This window comes from Camelus dromedarius, chromosome 3 (genome assembly GCF_036321535.1).
Source record: "Camelus dromedarius isolate mCamDro1 chromosome 3, mCamDro1.pat, whole genome shotgun sequence".
Classification (NCBI taxonomy): domain Eukaryota; kingdom Metazoa; phylum Chordata; class Mammalia; order Artiodactyla; family Camelidae; genus Camelus; species Camelus dromedarius.
Window position 1 is genome coordinate 117,365,611 of NC_087438.1, and position 14,361 is coordinate 117,379,971.

Genomic DNA, 14,361 nt, shown 5'->3' on the forward strand with positions numbered 1-14,361 from the left:
CCTTTCCTCTCTTTTTGCTAAAAAGCAATCTAGTGTGTGGTGGTATGTGACAACATGGACAAACCATGAGGACATTTTGCTAAATAAAATCAGCCAGCCGTGGCAAAACAAATACTGCATGATTTCACTTATCCATGATATCTAAAATAGCCTAACTTGTCGAATGGGACTAGAATGGTGATTGTCAGAGGATGGAGGGGAAGGGAAGTGGGGAGTTTCTAAGCAACAGGCATAAAGTCTCAACTATGCAAGATGACTGAGTTCTAGAGATTTTCTCTAGAATATTGCCCCTGTAATCAACAATCCTGTATCGTACACTTAAAAATTTGTTACAAAGATAGATATCATGTTAAGTGTTCTTACTAAAATAAAGATAAATAAACAAAACTTGGGGCTAGAAACCCTGTCTTCTGCTCGTTCTAATGGCCACACATTCCCCCCACACAAGGCCACACACTTACTCCTTGGTGATAATCTGAGATCTTAGATGCAGGTCTTAGCCCAGCAGCAGCTATACAAGGCACAGCTAATTCTGAAGATGACGGATCATTGCTGAAGAAACCCATGAGTTCACTAAAGTGTACAAAATTAGAATCAAAGTATCATCATCATTTCTTATTTAAGCAAGAGATCTCAAAAATAAAATAGTCATATTATTTCTATCTTGAAGCATGTTGGCTGCTATTATGTGCATGTAATGTGTCTAGCTGTGTACAGTCATCACTATTATAGGCAAGAAGATCTAGGCTTAGTCTGAGCTATGTTAAAAATACACAGTAGGAGTGGGTAACATGGGTAACAGGGTACTGTTGTTAGAGATAAAGAAGTTCAGTTAATCCTGACCTTGGACCATTTATTCAAGCACATTTCAGAACAAACACAGTTTCCCACCTATCTTCCAACTTAAAGAGTTTGGTATTAATTCTTCTGTTGAGGCAGACACTTTCATATAAATAAATACTTGTTTGGCAGAACAAATTATACTAGTGAAAATATATCCTTTCATTCCATAGTCCATTTCTTTTTTCTGAGTTTTTTTCTTTGAATCTGCCGTGTCTTAATTCAAAGGTTCATCTTTGTCCTGAATCCTCTCGTGCCCTACAGCTTTTCTGGTGGCTCTAGGTCAATTTGCCTACAGACGGTTTGCCAGTGTACAATTAGCCAAAAGGCAATTTCCTAAATGGATAATTCTCTGAAAGCAATTCCCTGAGAAGGACAGCTTTTTGCAAATTGCTTTTTGGTAAAATGACCCATATTCCTCCCTGGATGAGTAATCTCATCCACTCACACGGACTGAACTACTGCTGTGTGCTCCTGTCTCCCACATCCACTTAAATATTCAACTTGTTCCCTGGACACATTAACATTTATATGTTTAAAGCCTATTTCCCAGCACTCTTAGTTCCACTTTGTTCCTCTAGTATTTCAGGTCTCACTGAAAGTACCTCTGTCACCCACTTTCCCAGATCAGGAACCTGAGTCAGTGTTGATTCGCTCATCCTCTCCTCACCCTTCATAGGCCATCAATTGCCTAGTCCTGCTGACTTTAACCTCCTAGTTTAATGGGAGAAGGCAATCACCAGATCCGTGTTTCCCATAGATTCCAAAATGCTTTCAATCAATCACCTGCTCTTCATCTTTGTTGTCTACTAGTGAAGGCTGGTTCTGCCCCATCCCTCTCTAGGCCACTCCAGGACTATGACAATGAGATCATAATTAATCTGCCTCCATCTAATTTTCCCCTTTCACTTTCTTCCTCTACTTTTCTACTAGAATGCACTTTTGCCAAAAGGGTTTTCCATGAAATGCAAATCCTGCAAGATGACCTGCTGAAATAAGTTTAGAAAATGCTTCAAATCCTGCAAGATGAAGCACAAAAGCTACAAGATGATCTATGTCCAAGTAAGTTTAGAAAACGCTGCATGCTGTGTCCTCCTCTTGCAAAATCACAAAGTCCATTGACATAATAAAGGTCCCAAAAAGACTTGAAGTAAAGAAACACAAAATATTGTATAACAAAACATGGCCCATAAGCGTTTGACTCATGATCTCTTGTTTTCCCCAAAGTAACAGCTACTAACAAGCAGTGGAACACAGTTTGAAAATGCTGGCACAGTGTGATTTGATCATACTAAGGAAATAAAGTAAAGGGACTGACCCAGCCCACTTCCCTCATATTTCCTGCCCTCTCCCCCTGACAGCATGCCTCCTGAGGGTCCTGTGACTTGCAGTTCCTCATGAGCAGCATGTTCCTTCCCACGTGTCTTTGGCTCCCTTTACCTGAAATTCCCTGTTCCACCTTCTGACTAAGTCCTACTCATCTTTCAAAACACGCCTCAAGTTTCATCTCCTTTAGGAAACTTTTTCTAACCTCTCTGACCTATGTTTGGTTTCTCTTATAATGTCCTCCTACTCATCACGGCACTTACCGCCTTCTAACTAAAACTAGCTTTATTCCCCCATTTGTGCAATCCCCTCAGAGACCAAATCATTAGTACAGAGTAAGTGCTCAAAAAATAGCTATTGTGCTGAAATAAGCCAACCCACGATAAAAGTGATAGATGATAATATAATAAAGCTTTTAAGAATTTGTTAATTTAAGAATGTAAAATACCATAATCCCTCAATATTTCAAAAATATATGTGAAAAACTTCTTTTTCAAAAATTTATGTCTTATTTCTTTTTAATTAATGTCTTTTTATTAATGTTATTAGTGATTTGCAATAAAATTGTCCTTCTTATTTGCATTTGCATGCTTAAATCACTCATATCAGATATTCAAATATTTCTTTCTTTATTAAGAATGAGGAAGAAAAAGAAATTACTGAAAATATTCACTAGGGCAACTTTCTACTGTGGAAATTAGCCAACACCACTTTGTGTCTTGAAATGTAACCACCACCTAAAATCAACATAAGGACGCTGAATCCACATCTCTACATGACCTTATTTAAACAACAGCTGTGCTTCATTTTATTTGCTTTGAACCTACCAGACCTCTTTGGACCATGAAGCTGGTCTGAGCCAAGACTCCTATGTTTAGCTGTACATAAAAATGACAGCTTTTCTTCTGGGTAAAATTACCCCTAAACCTCAACTACCTTGTAGTCAAGGTCTAGAATTCCAGAAAAGAGTAGAGATTACTGACTGAGTTTGACAACCTTATCAACTTACTTGGGAATATAGGTTGTGCCCGGAGGTGTTGAATAGCAAACGTCTGAGCTGACTGCACTCATTCTGATAAACTTTTCTCACAGTAGAGGAGCTGTCTCCCTCATTTATTCATTCACTCACTTGATAAATGTGGGCTGAGCATCCATTATGTGGCAGACACTACACTGTCACAAAGGCCACAGTATGATAATCACATAATCATGATCTGTGTAACAGCTGCGTGAACTGAGCACACACCACGGGCAAGGAGCCATGCTATGTTGTGTATGTGTGCTTTTGCATTTGACCTTTACACAAGCTTGTGAGGCCAGTGCATCACTATCCCTTTTGATACAGTAAGAAACTGAGAGACTTAGAGACTCATACAACACCAGAGATTGCAGAGCTAGCAAACATCAGAGCCACATTTGAACCCAGACAACCTTCTCCTGAGAAGCCCCTTTGTGCAGTTACCGGGAAACACAGCCTGTCAGTGGTCACACAATACCACTGTGCCATCAAAATTTCCACAGACATGTTCCTTGCCTGACCACTATCATGCTGTATCTTAAACAGCATTGAGCAGGAACAGTTTAGAGGGTCCTGAAGTGACAATAAAGGCACAGGGAATCAAATTAAATTCTTTGTTTTTTAATTAAAGAACTTTGGAGCATAGGTGCTGGCAAGTATTCCATGAATATTGACTGATTGTAGTTAATGGTAAACTGTAGTTAATGTGGTGATACTGTGTGGCCTTTTGAGGTACCTTTCAAACAAGAGATTCTGTGATTAAAGAGGTAGCTTAACCTAGTTGTTTCTAGATTCCATCTCAAGACTGTCTCTTGAAAATCACGTTTAACTCAAGCTATTTTCAAAGGAATGACTTGGGCTAAGCAAGACACTTATCCATATTTATACCAAATGAAAGAGGTCATCTGCAGAAGAATGGCCAGTTAGGACATATTTTGTCTCAACTTGCATCCCGTGAGAAAAAGGAACTCAAGATTAAAAAATAGAGCTAATTTGTTTTATGGCATCATGGAAGGACGTATACGAAGAAGTATTAATCTATTCAATTATGTAACAAATGATTTTCTTAGGCAGTAAGCTGTTCTAAAAGAGTGATAAGTGTCTTTTATGGATCCAACATACTTAAAGTTGTTTTATAAGCATCTGACCAGTACAATGAATTATGGTGGATCCTGAATGCACAAAGAACGCAGTTCTCCAACATTCATCTTGCATATTTCCTGCCCCACCCTCCCCCTGGATCACTTAGCCGTATATTCTCTGCAAAGGCCAAAAAACAAGATTGCTTGAACAATGTATTTCCTGACTAATTTATTAAGATGGTTTCTTGGGTTATACAATATTCCCAATCCAAAGGCCACTCACTGGCAAGAGAAAATAATTCCTTTTTTAATTAACAAGGAAAAAATATCAGACCAAATTCCAAGCCATTTGACTACTTTGACCTGGTCTTAGCCCATCCTCACATTTCCGTGAGCTCAGAGGTGAGCTCCAAATCCCACTTTGGGTTTAAGTTTTGTTTAAAGTACTGTTTAATGGGAAAAGAAATTTTTCTAGCTCTCCTGGAATTTGAATGTCAGTAAGGTGACACCCAGGTGACACAGTGGTAGACTGCCATAACATGACATGATCTAAAGCCCATTTATGCCCAGAAGCCTGGGCTTTGTAGCAAGAATTAAAATGTTGTGCATCAATTCCTATATCCTGAATTTATCTTTTACCCATGGGAAGCGACATTTGCACAGGAATTTTTGGAGCTGGGTCAACCAGTGACCTGAAGTTATATTTAAGTCCAGTGTCCCTATGTTTCTTAAAGAGGCATTTATAGAAAACCAAATAAAATACCTTACATAAGCCAGTAAAACTTGCAGCAACAATATGACCATGCTATAATCATTACCATTAAAAAAAAATAACAAAGTTTGTGTGAACAGAACAAGAGTTCACCAACAGTTTAGCTCCTGATAGAAACTCTCCAACTTTAACCTGTTTTAAGGATTTGTATCCTAGTGATCAAAATCACCCCCCTGGAGTGCCAAACCTTGCTTCAAATACTGCCTCCCGCACTCACTGGGTGACCATGGATATGTAACAGAAGTCGCGTTTCCACAACCAGACCTCATAGAATTATCGTGGATTTGAGTGTGATAATGCAGTTAGAAGTTCTTACTGTTTAGCACACAGAAAGTGCTCAATAAATCTTGGCTGCCAGGTTTTAGCCATTCAACCAACAATTACGGAATGCCTACAATTACCAGATACTAAGCTATGGGTAGCAAATAAAAAATGACTAAAAGTAGAATGATAATATGGTTAAAATATTATTTTTAAGTTTTATTTTTTTTAAAATTTTTGTGAACTTGGGTATTTTTCCATTGGCCCTATTTCCGCCAATGGCTTATGAGCTCCTCTAAAACTGTATGCCACATCTGCAGTTGCCTTTGAGTCGCTCCTAGCATACAATGATTACTTTGTGGTTGACTAATTTTTCTCTGCCACAGGCCAGTACTGAAAGTTTAGGGGGTACATACTCAACCAATAACATAGTTAAGGCTCAGTCAGACTTTCTTATACATGAGTCTTATCACTGCTGAGATCATATTATGGACATCTGTATAAACTGACCGGGTTAGGGGACTTTTATGAAAGCAAGGCCTCTAAAAACTAACTTGTCTTCCCAATCAGATGTTGTCACCCCAACAGACTGGACTTTTTCAGAATTGTTCAAGATATCGGGGGTCAGGATCTCAACAGGATTTAGCTGCTGTCCTGTCCTCACACACCCAAATGTTCTGCTGTGACTCTAAACAAATGGCATGTATCATGGATTGCTTTAAAAACTGTGTGCGTTCATGTGTGTGCTTGTACACATGTGTGTGTTTTGAAACTTACCTGTGGAAACTATCCATCTGCAAATAACACAAGGGAGCCACAAAAATTGTATGTGATGCTGAATTAAAATGTACAATATACTTGTGTAGCTAAAATTAGTGGTGTGGCATAATAAATCAATGACATAATCACATCTTCTGAACTTGATACTGCAATATTCATTATATGGTCCAACTTGCTGTTTTACCCAAATTAAAAACTCTATAAAATTTATCTTTGACTCATTAGTTTGATCTTAAAAGAATTTTGAAACTAATTTTATTAAATTTTGAGTAGTGAGTCCATTTTATTTTTTTACCTTTGAATAAAACTTGCCTTAGTTTTTATTTTCATGCCATGAGTACAATCCAGCACTGGCCTCATAAAACTGACTTTAACTTTTCCAAACTCAATGTCAGGTTATGACCCAGGTCACTACTCGAGGATTAGATCTGTTTCTAATACAAGTCATCTTAAATCATTTTTGAAGCAGGGTAAGGGGAATGTTGCTTTCCTGGGTTAAAATGGTAGTTCTGTGCTGTCACTTAGTAATGATAGGAAATCAACCAAGTCAATTTCTCTGGGCTTCAGTTTTCTCACTAATAAACTAAGAGAATCAGACTTAATGAGTACTAAGGCCCACTGACTGCAGTTTTTAAACCCTATGATTGTTTCAGTTAACAGGTTCTGTTTAGATTATATGATGAGAAACATGGTTTCTATGTAAAAATTAATATAAATTTACATAGAAAGGAAGGAAGGAAGGAAGGAAGGAAGGAAGGAAGGAAGGGAGGAAGGGAGGAAGGGAGGAAGAAAGAAAGAAACTTAATTGTGAATGAATATTTGAGTTGAAGGTTAGAAAATTTCCTTAAAAATTCTTACTGAGCTAACTCCAAATAACTACTTGAGACACTTTTTCTTTTTGAGAAACTGCTGAAAGAAATAATTGTGTAATTAGAAGCAGGATGACCATGAAGATTTTAAAATCAGAAAGATCTAGATTCAAATCCTGAGTTCATGTTATATCTTGGGTATATTGTATAATCTCCCGGGCCTCCATTCCTTCACCTGTAAAGTGTGGATAATATGTACCTTCTAGGGCTGCTGTAAAGATTAAATAAGACATATAAGGCATCTAATGTGGTGACTGGCTCATGATATGCACTCAAATATTTTCCACTTTTCATTTTCCTTTCTAGAAGTCTTTGCACTAAGGACAAGAAATTCTTGTTTCAGTAGAAACGAGTGAAATTGATGGGCTGTGAATCTCCTGAGTCTAGTAAGGCAGTATTTCACAGTGGTTAGCAGTGGGCCCTGAGGGGTCTTAGAGACTTGCATTCAAATGCAAACTATCAATTACTACCTTTGGGACTGTAGGCAATTTATTTAAGTTCTCTGAGATACATACAGTTTTTCATCAGTAAATTAGCTATTGTAACCCTTAGGAAGAGAGAATGCATCACAGTGTCTACATCAGCATAACAACACAATATATGGTAGCTATTTTTATTATGCTTCTGCTCTCCAAACTTGAAATAGTAACCAGAAGAGAGAAGGAAATCAAGTAACATTTTTGAAGGAAAAGACTGGACAAGTGACTGTTCCTTGGCTGATGATGAGCATCACCTAGCATGTCTGTGTGTCTTCTAGGAGCAAGGATGGCCCTGGGGCCCCACAGCTTCCCATGGAAGGCATGTCATTTTCAAAGACATCTTTCCTGACATGAAAACAATGCCATGAAAACTACTTGTGTTCTTTTTATGGAACCAGCTAGGGATTCCTCATGTCTTCTATTCTCAGTTAAAATACTATCCCATGACATTTTTCATGGGTGTGCCCTGGCTGTCTGCAGCCAACATTTTAGGAGATGCATGTTTATGGAGATGTGGATATAACTAAAAACTTTTGGGAAATCTGAAATAAAGGTTAAATCTGTCCCATTAGGTAGCCTTGAATTGGTTGCATAAATAGATCTAAAAACTCTTTACTTACATAAACATGAGTTAAAAAATACTGGCACTTCATTAGATTTAAACATCAACAATAACAAAATGACATTAGAGGATTTACACTTTGCCAGGTAGTTATCTCTAGAGTCCCAAAATATCGAAAGTTCTATTACTGGAACTTGTAAAATTGTATCATCATTTTAGACTGACATTTAAAAAACAGCAGTAATGTGTGGGCTCCCTCTGCTGGATCTTCAGACTGTGAATGCCAGAAAGAGTTTTCAGTACTTTACATTTACCCAACCAATTGGATTACTCATGGTGATGAGATTAACACAAAGAAGTGAGGTTGATCCATTTCAAAATCCACAGGAAAACAGTTTGCTAAATAAAGAAGCTGAAATTAGTTGGGAATGTTCTTCTGTTAGTGTTAAAAAACTGGGATTTTATTTTGTTTTGTTTTAAGTAGGAGACAGTAGACTTTGTTTTGTTTTGTTTTATGTTTTAAAAAAGAGGCATAGATTTTCTTCGGAGGAGGGTCACATGTGGTCCATGGTACCTGTTGCCAGGGTAACCATGTCCTCTGTCTATACACATCAAGGCCAGTTATTTCATTTAGAGACAATCAGACTATCAGGTCAAAGGAAACAGAAAATGCAAATCATGATGTTCATGCTGTTTCAGAAAAACTACAATGTGATTGTCCTGCACCCCAACTCAGAGAAGTTTTCTCTTTAATAATGAATTTCTTTAAATGTTACAAATATTACTGTCTCCTTAACATAATTATTTTCTGGTGGATACGTAGGCACTTCATGCTTTTGCACTGGGGGCTTTCTCTATTTATTGAACTTGGAAAGGAGATTTGAGGACAAAATGTTCTTTAATAAAATTAGAACTTCTCTCTTCTGAGAGTCATACAACATTTTTCCAAAACTCTATAAAAATATTACCCCATTTAGCTTATGGAGCATTTCTGAATAGGTTGATTTTTTTAGTGCCCAATGATCCTGAATTTAGATGCTGTGTTTAAAAACTGTTTGCTGAAGGAAGGCTATAATGAATATAAGGAATACTGAATTCCACTTTGAGAGTGGCAAGTTATTGGTTGACTATTTACATGAAGAACAAAAATAGAACTTGTTGCAGAAGACTGTAGTTTGATATATTCCTTAGTTTAGTGTAGGTTTTTACAGTGAGATGCACAAAATGTAAATATACAAGTGAGCGCTCATGTATTTTCTAAAAAGCAAAATTTATTTTGTTGTTTAATGAACATTATATTCTTATTATTTACTTTTTATTATAAAATTCCAAACCCATTAAAAAGGTTTTTTTAACCTTACTCCGTATGTATTGATAGTGATCCCCATATCAAACACAGCCACAAATTTATCAATATATCTAAGATGATCTTTTTTATATCTCTGGAAAGGTAACCAAAATAATTCCTTAAGCTGAAAAGTCTCAGTAAATTAGCATCTTCGGGGAGACCTAATTCCTTATTTTGCTTGAAAAGGCTAAACACGTATTTCCTCGAAGTTTTCATTTTTAATTTTCTTTTTTATGGTGCACTGCATTGCTGAGGATTTCAAAAGACCTCCCTCCGAAAGGAGTGCAGCTATTCTGCCTCCTTTCACACAGGGCTTCCCCTGGACCCACCTCCCAAGGGAGCTGGAAAAACTAGAAAGTGTATTTGGGGGAAAGATACGAATGTGCAGTAAACTGTAACTACAGCGACCACATGTTCTAATTTACTGGGATAACTTTGTTTGACTCCTGCTTTCCTGGCGTAGTTATTAACATTGCCATTTCATTCTCAAAAATGTCTGTCTTAAATGATAAATTATATGACCTTCCTCTTTATAATCTAAATACTTCTGACTACATTACCATTTGTTTTTTAGAATATCATTTCCAAATTTACATTTACCTAAACTAATTTCTCTATACACCAGGAGTTGTATGGTTAATTAATTTTAAGAAATGCTGTGTATTATATGCAGTAGTCTTCTTGGAGAGTCTAAGATACATTCACATATTTAAGGCTGCTTGACTTTGCTCAAAAATTCGGGGGCTAACTACCAGCCTCACCGTGTTGTTTGTATAGAACTATAACTATCCATAGTTACATAGGCGCTCAGTTCCAATTAGCACAGGATCCATACCCCACCCCTATAATTATTTCCTTGCACCCCATCAGAAGGACTAAAATTGTGGGGAAAGAAAGGTACCCATTAAAATGCCAGCTCCAAGAACTCTGCTAGAGAATATCAAAAGGGCTCCAATTTAACACAGAAAGTGTTCATAAAGTGCATGTCTAAACTGTTTAGTTAGAAATTAGATCTCATTTCCCCATGCATTCCCACTGACTTCATTAGTTCTCTATTTAGTCCTTATTACATTCAAAGTACTAGTTACGTACTATTGTGAATGCATAAGAGAAACTGTTGTATCCAGGATGCTAACAGTGGGTAAGAGACTCCGCCCCTCCTCAGTCTCACTGACTCTGTTCTGTTTTTGTTTTTTCCTCACAGCACGATAAGCTTCTCCTATTCTTTATCATTCTCTAATTAATTATGTTTACTCTTTGTTTTCTGTCTTCCCAACTAAAATGTCCATTTCTCAAGAGCAAATGTTTTGTCTGTTTTATTCAGTAATTTATCTCAAGCATCTAAAAAGAAGTCAACACAAAGTCAATGTTTAATCAATTCATCTTGAAGAAACAAACAAGCAAATATATAAATAAATAAATAAACTCTTTAAGTAAAGTTTTAGTGATAGGGCCCAGCTGACAGTATGTGTTTTTTGAAGAATGAAAGTATGAAGGCATAGATGAATGAGGGTACAAGTAAGAGTGGGACACAAAGTTGGGAAGGTATATTAGACACAGGTCATGGAGAACCTTGAATGTCATGTTAATGGCCCAGTTACCATTTATTTTGACATTACTATGGGTCATGCACTGGGCGAGAAATAATAGCAACATCTTCCTATAACAAACCCAGAAGGAAAGACTGTGTTCCCCATTTTAGATGAGAAAACAGACTCTCACGAAGGTTAAGTAACTTGTCCCAAATTGCATACAAATTAGCCATGAAGCCTGGATTCAATTATCTGTCTAATTATCTGTGACTTCAAGATTTATGCTCATCATGCTGCCTTTCATTCGGCAAGTAGAAAGCCATAAAGATATGTGAGTAATGGGGTAAAATCTTTGTCTCATATTTTTACAGATAATTGCTACCACTATGAGTGACAGATTATACAAGAGGATGAATGTTAGATCTTAGTAGCAGTTGGATTCCAGCTGTGGAACTCAGAATTCAGGACAGGTTTGTAGATTCCAGAGTTGGAACACCCAAGACAGTGGCTACTAGCTTCATGAGACTAGTGAGTGCTTGAAATAAGACCAGTACCAACTGAGACGTGCTCTAAGTGTAAGGTACACAATGGATATTGACAGACATGTTACAAATGAAGGATGTAAAATATTTCATTAGTAATTTTTAATTGATTACATGTTAAAATGTATCATGGGTATATTCAATTAAAGTATGATAAATTAATGTTTCTTTTACTTTTTCTGTGGTGGCTACTAGGAAAATTAAAGTCACATATGTGGCTTGAATTATATCTTTGTTGGACAATTATTCACATAAAGGAATCCTTTGAATTCTTAAGGGATCACAAAAGGAACAGCTTAGAGTAAGTAGGCCAAGGAAAGAATATTGATCATCTTGAGAGAATCCTACATTTAGGAGCCAGGAAAGAAGGAGGAGATGACAAAGGAGACTGGGGAGTGATCAAAGATGACAGCATTAAGATGGAAACTTGGCCACAGGTTACAGAAAGGCCAGGGAGAATGACAGCAGGAAAGAGGCTGTTACATTTACCAGTTAAGAGGTTATTTGTTTTTAGGACTTTTCATAGGGTGGTTGTGGTGGAAGCTGGTTTAAAAAAGGAATAGGGGTGGGACTCAAGATACATTTTTAAGAAAATGGATGATGTGAACATGTATATAAGTTTAGAGGAGGGGAAGAGAGAAAAGATTCAAAAGGAAGAAGAGATTGTTGAGGTAGTGAAGTCCCATCATTAGTTTTAGGAAAGTAACTTGCCTAGGAGAGGATTCAGATACTTTTTCTCTGAGGCCACAGAGAAGGAAAAGAAATTCAGGAATTTCACTTGATTTTATTTCTTATGTTCTCCGAGACAGAAGAGATAATGTTATAGTCCATGTTAGAAGATTGAGGCTAAATTTGAGAGCTTGAGAAGTATGAAAAATGCTCAGAGAAGACACAGTAGCAAGTCATCAGCGTGAAGTAATAAACAAGTAGAAAACGAGCAGTGAAGAGCCAGTGCAGTCTGGGCGGCATAAATGCTCAGGAGCACAGCTGATGCAGTGATGTCCCGTCACCGACAGAGCTAAGCTTTCTGAGGCTTACCCAAGATTAGGAAAGAACCAAGTGAGTGTGATTGAAGGACATGGGGCTGCTCCTCTAGCTTGTGTGAAAGTAACAAAAACCGTAGAACTTGATGTCCAAGTTGTATTTAAAAAAGGTTTCAAAGCCATTCTGGGAACGGACCTCACTTGTATGAAGCAATGCCTGGATCAGGTGTGTGTGTTTGGCTCTGTGACGAAGGGTCTCATCTTCTGCAGATTACCCACATCACCAAGTCAGAAGCAGCAAGAACGAACATGGATTTCCATCCATCCTTATGAGGTTCCAGCGCATCCTCATGTGATTCTAGTCTGCTTGGTGACTGTCGCTTCCCAACTGCCCGCCCTCTGAACGTCAGGCCAGCACCAGGCGCAGAGACGGCCTGGCAGAAACTGCTTATCCAGCCCCACAAGCTAATTCCCTGTAAGCAAGCCTTTGATTTGTAATATAAAAACAAAAAATACATCTATATTGCTACTGTTTTACTTCTCCAGTTTATTCCTTACTGATACTGAATTAAAAGACTAGGAATGATGGCAAACACGGCAGTTTATTTCTTCTTTTTTGTTAACTGAAGTATAATTGACTTACAATATATATAAGTATCAAGGCACAACACAGTGGCTGGATATTTTTACACATTATGGAATGATCACAGCAATAAGTGTAGTTACCATTGGTCACTGTACAAAATTACTACAATATTACTGGCTATACTCTCTGTGCTGTGCATTATATCCTGTTGACTTATTTTATAACTGAAAATTTGTACCTCTTAATCCTTTTCATCGTTTTCATCCACCCCATGCCCCACCCTCTAGCAGTCACCAGTTTTTTCTCTGAGTCTATGAATCTGTTTCCGTTTTGTCATATTTGTTCATTTGTTATTTAGATTTCACATATGAGTGAAATCATAAAGTATTTGTCTTTGTCTGGCTTATTTCACTTAGCATAATATCCTCTAGGTTCATCCATGCTGCTGCCAAGGCAAGACCTCATTCTTTTTAGAGCTGAGTAATAGTCTATTGTAGATTTATACACCACATCTTCTTTACTCATCTACCAATGAGCACTTGGGCGACTTCCATATCTTGGCTATTGTAAATAATGCTGCAATGAACAATGAAGTGGATGTATCTTTTCAAGTTAGAGTTTCTGTTCCTTTTGGATAAAAACCCGGGAGTGAAATTGCTGAATGTATGGTAGTCCTACTTTTAATTTTTTGAGGAACCTCCATATGATTTTCTGTAGGGGCTATACCAATTTATCTTCCCACCAGCCATGCACAAGTGTTCCCTTTTCACCGCATCCACACCAGTACCTGTTATTTCTTGTTTTTTTGTTTTTTTGTTTGTTTTTTTGATACAAGCCAGTCTGACAGATGTAAGGTAGCATCTCATTATGGTTTTGATTTGCATTTCCCTGTTGAAGTGATATTAAGCATCTTTTCATGTGCCTACTGGCCATCAGTATGTCTTCTTTGGAAAAATTGGTGTATAATTGTTCACAGTAGTTTCCTATGATTGTTTGCATTTCTGTGCTCAGTTTTAACTTCTCTTTCACTTCTGATTTTATTTGGGCCCGCTCTCTTTTCTCTTGATCGCTTCCCTTATGGTTTGACAAATCCCTTTAGTGTTATTTGTCATGTATCTATTGTACATTTTAGTTTGTGGTTACCATGAGGTCCGTGAATATCAACCTATTCATATAGCACTTAATTTAATAAGCTGATAGTCGCTTAATTCAAATGCCTTCTAAAAGTACTACATTTTTACCTCCTTCCCCAGATCTTATGTTCTTGATGTTATATTTACATCTTTTATTTTGTGCATCCCTTAGCTACTTATTGTAAGTATCAGTGATTTTATTGCTTTTGTCTTTTAGTCTTCATGCTGAACGTGGTGATCACTGCCTT

General features: G+C 37.3%; 1 long non-coding RNA gene across 3 annotated transcripts in view; it reads left to right on the plus strand.

Annotated features, from left to right (window-relative positions):
• The window catches only part of LOC135321033 (uncharacterized), a 243,699-nt gene extending 230,710 nt beyond the window's left edge, over positions 1–12,989 (plus strand). For 2 of the 3 annotated variants that reach the window (XR_010380441.1, XR_010380442.1), the window contains 2 exons: positions 1,774–1,902; positions 12,665–12,989. This is a non-coding gene — a long non-coding RNA (uncharacterized LOC135321033). Of the gene's footprint in view, positions 1–1,773; positions 1,903–11,240; positions 11,340–12,664 lie in introns of all 3 variants that reach the window. The other variant, XR_010380443.1, reaches the window with a different exon arrangement.
• Positions 12,990–14,361: the final 1,372 nt, after the last annotated feature.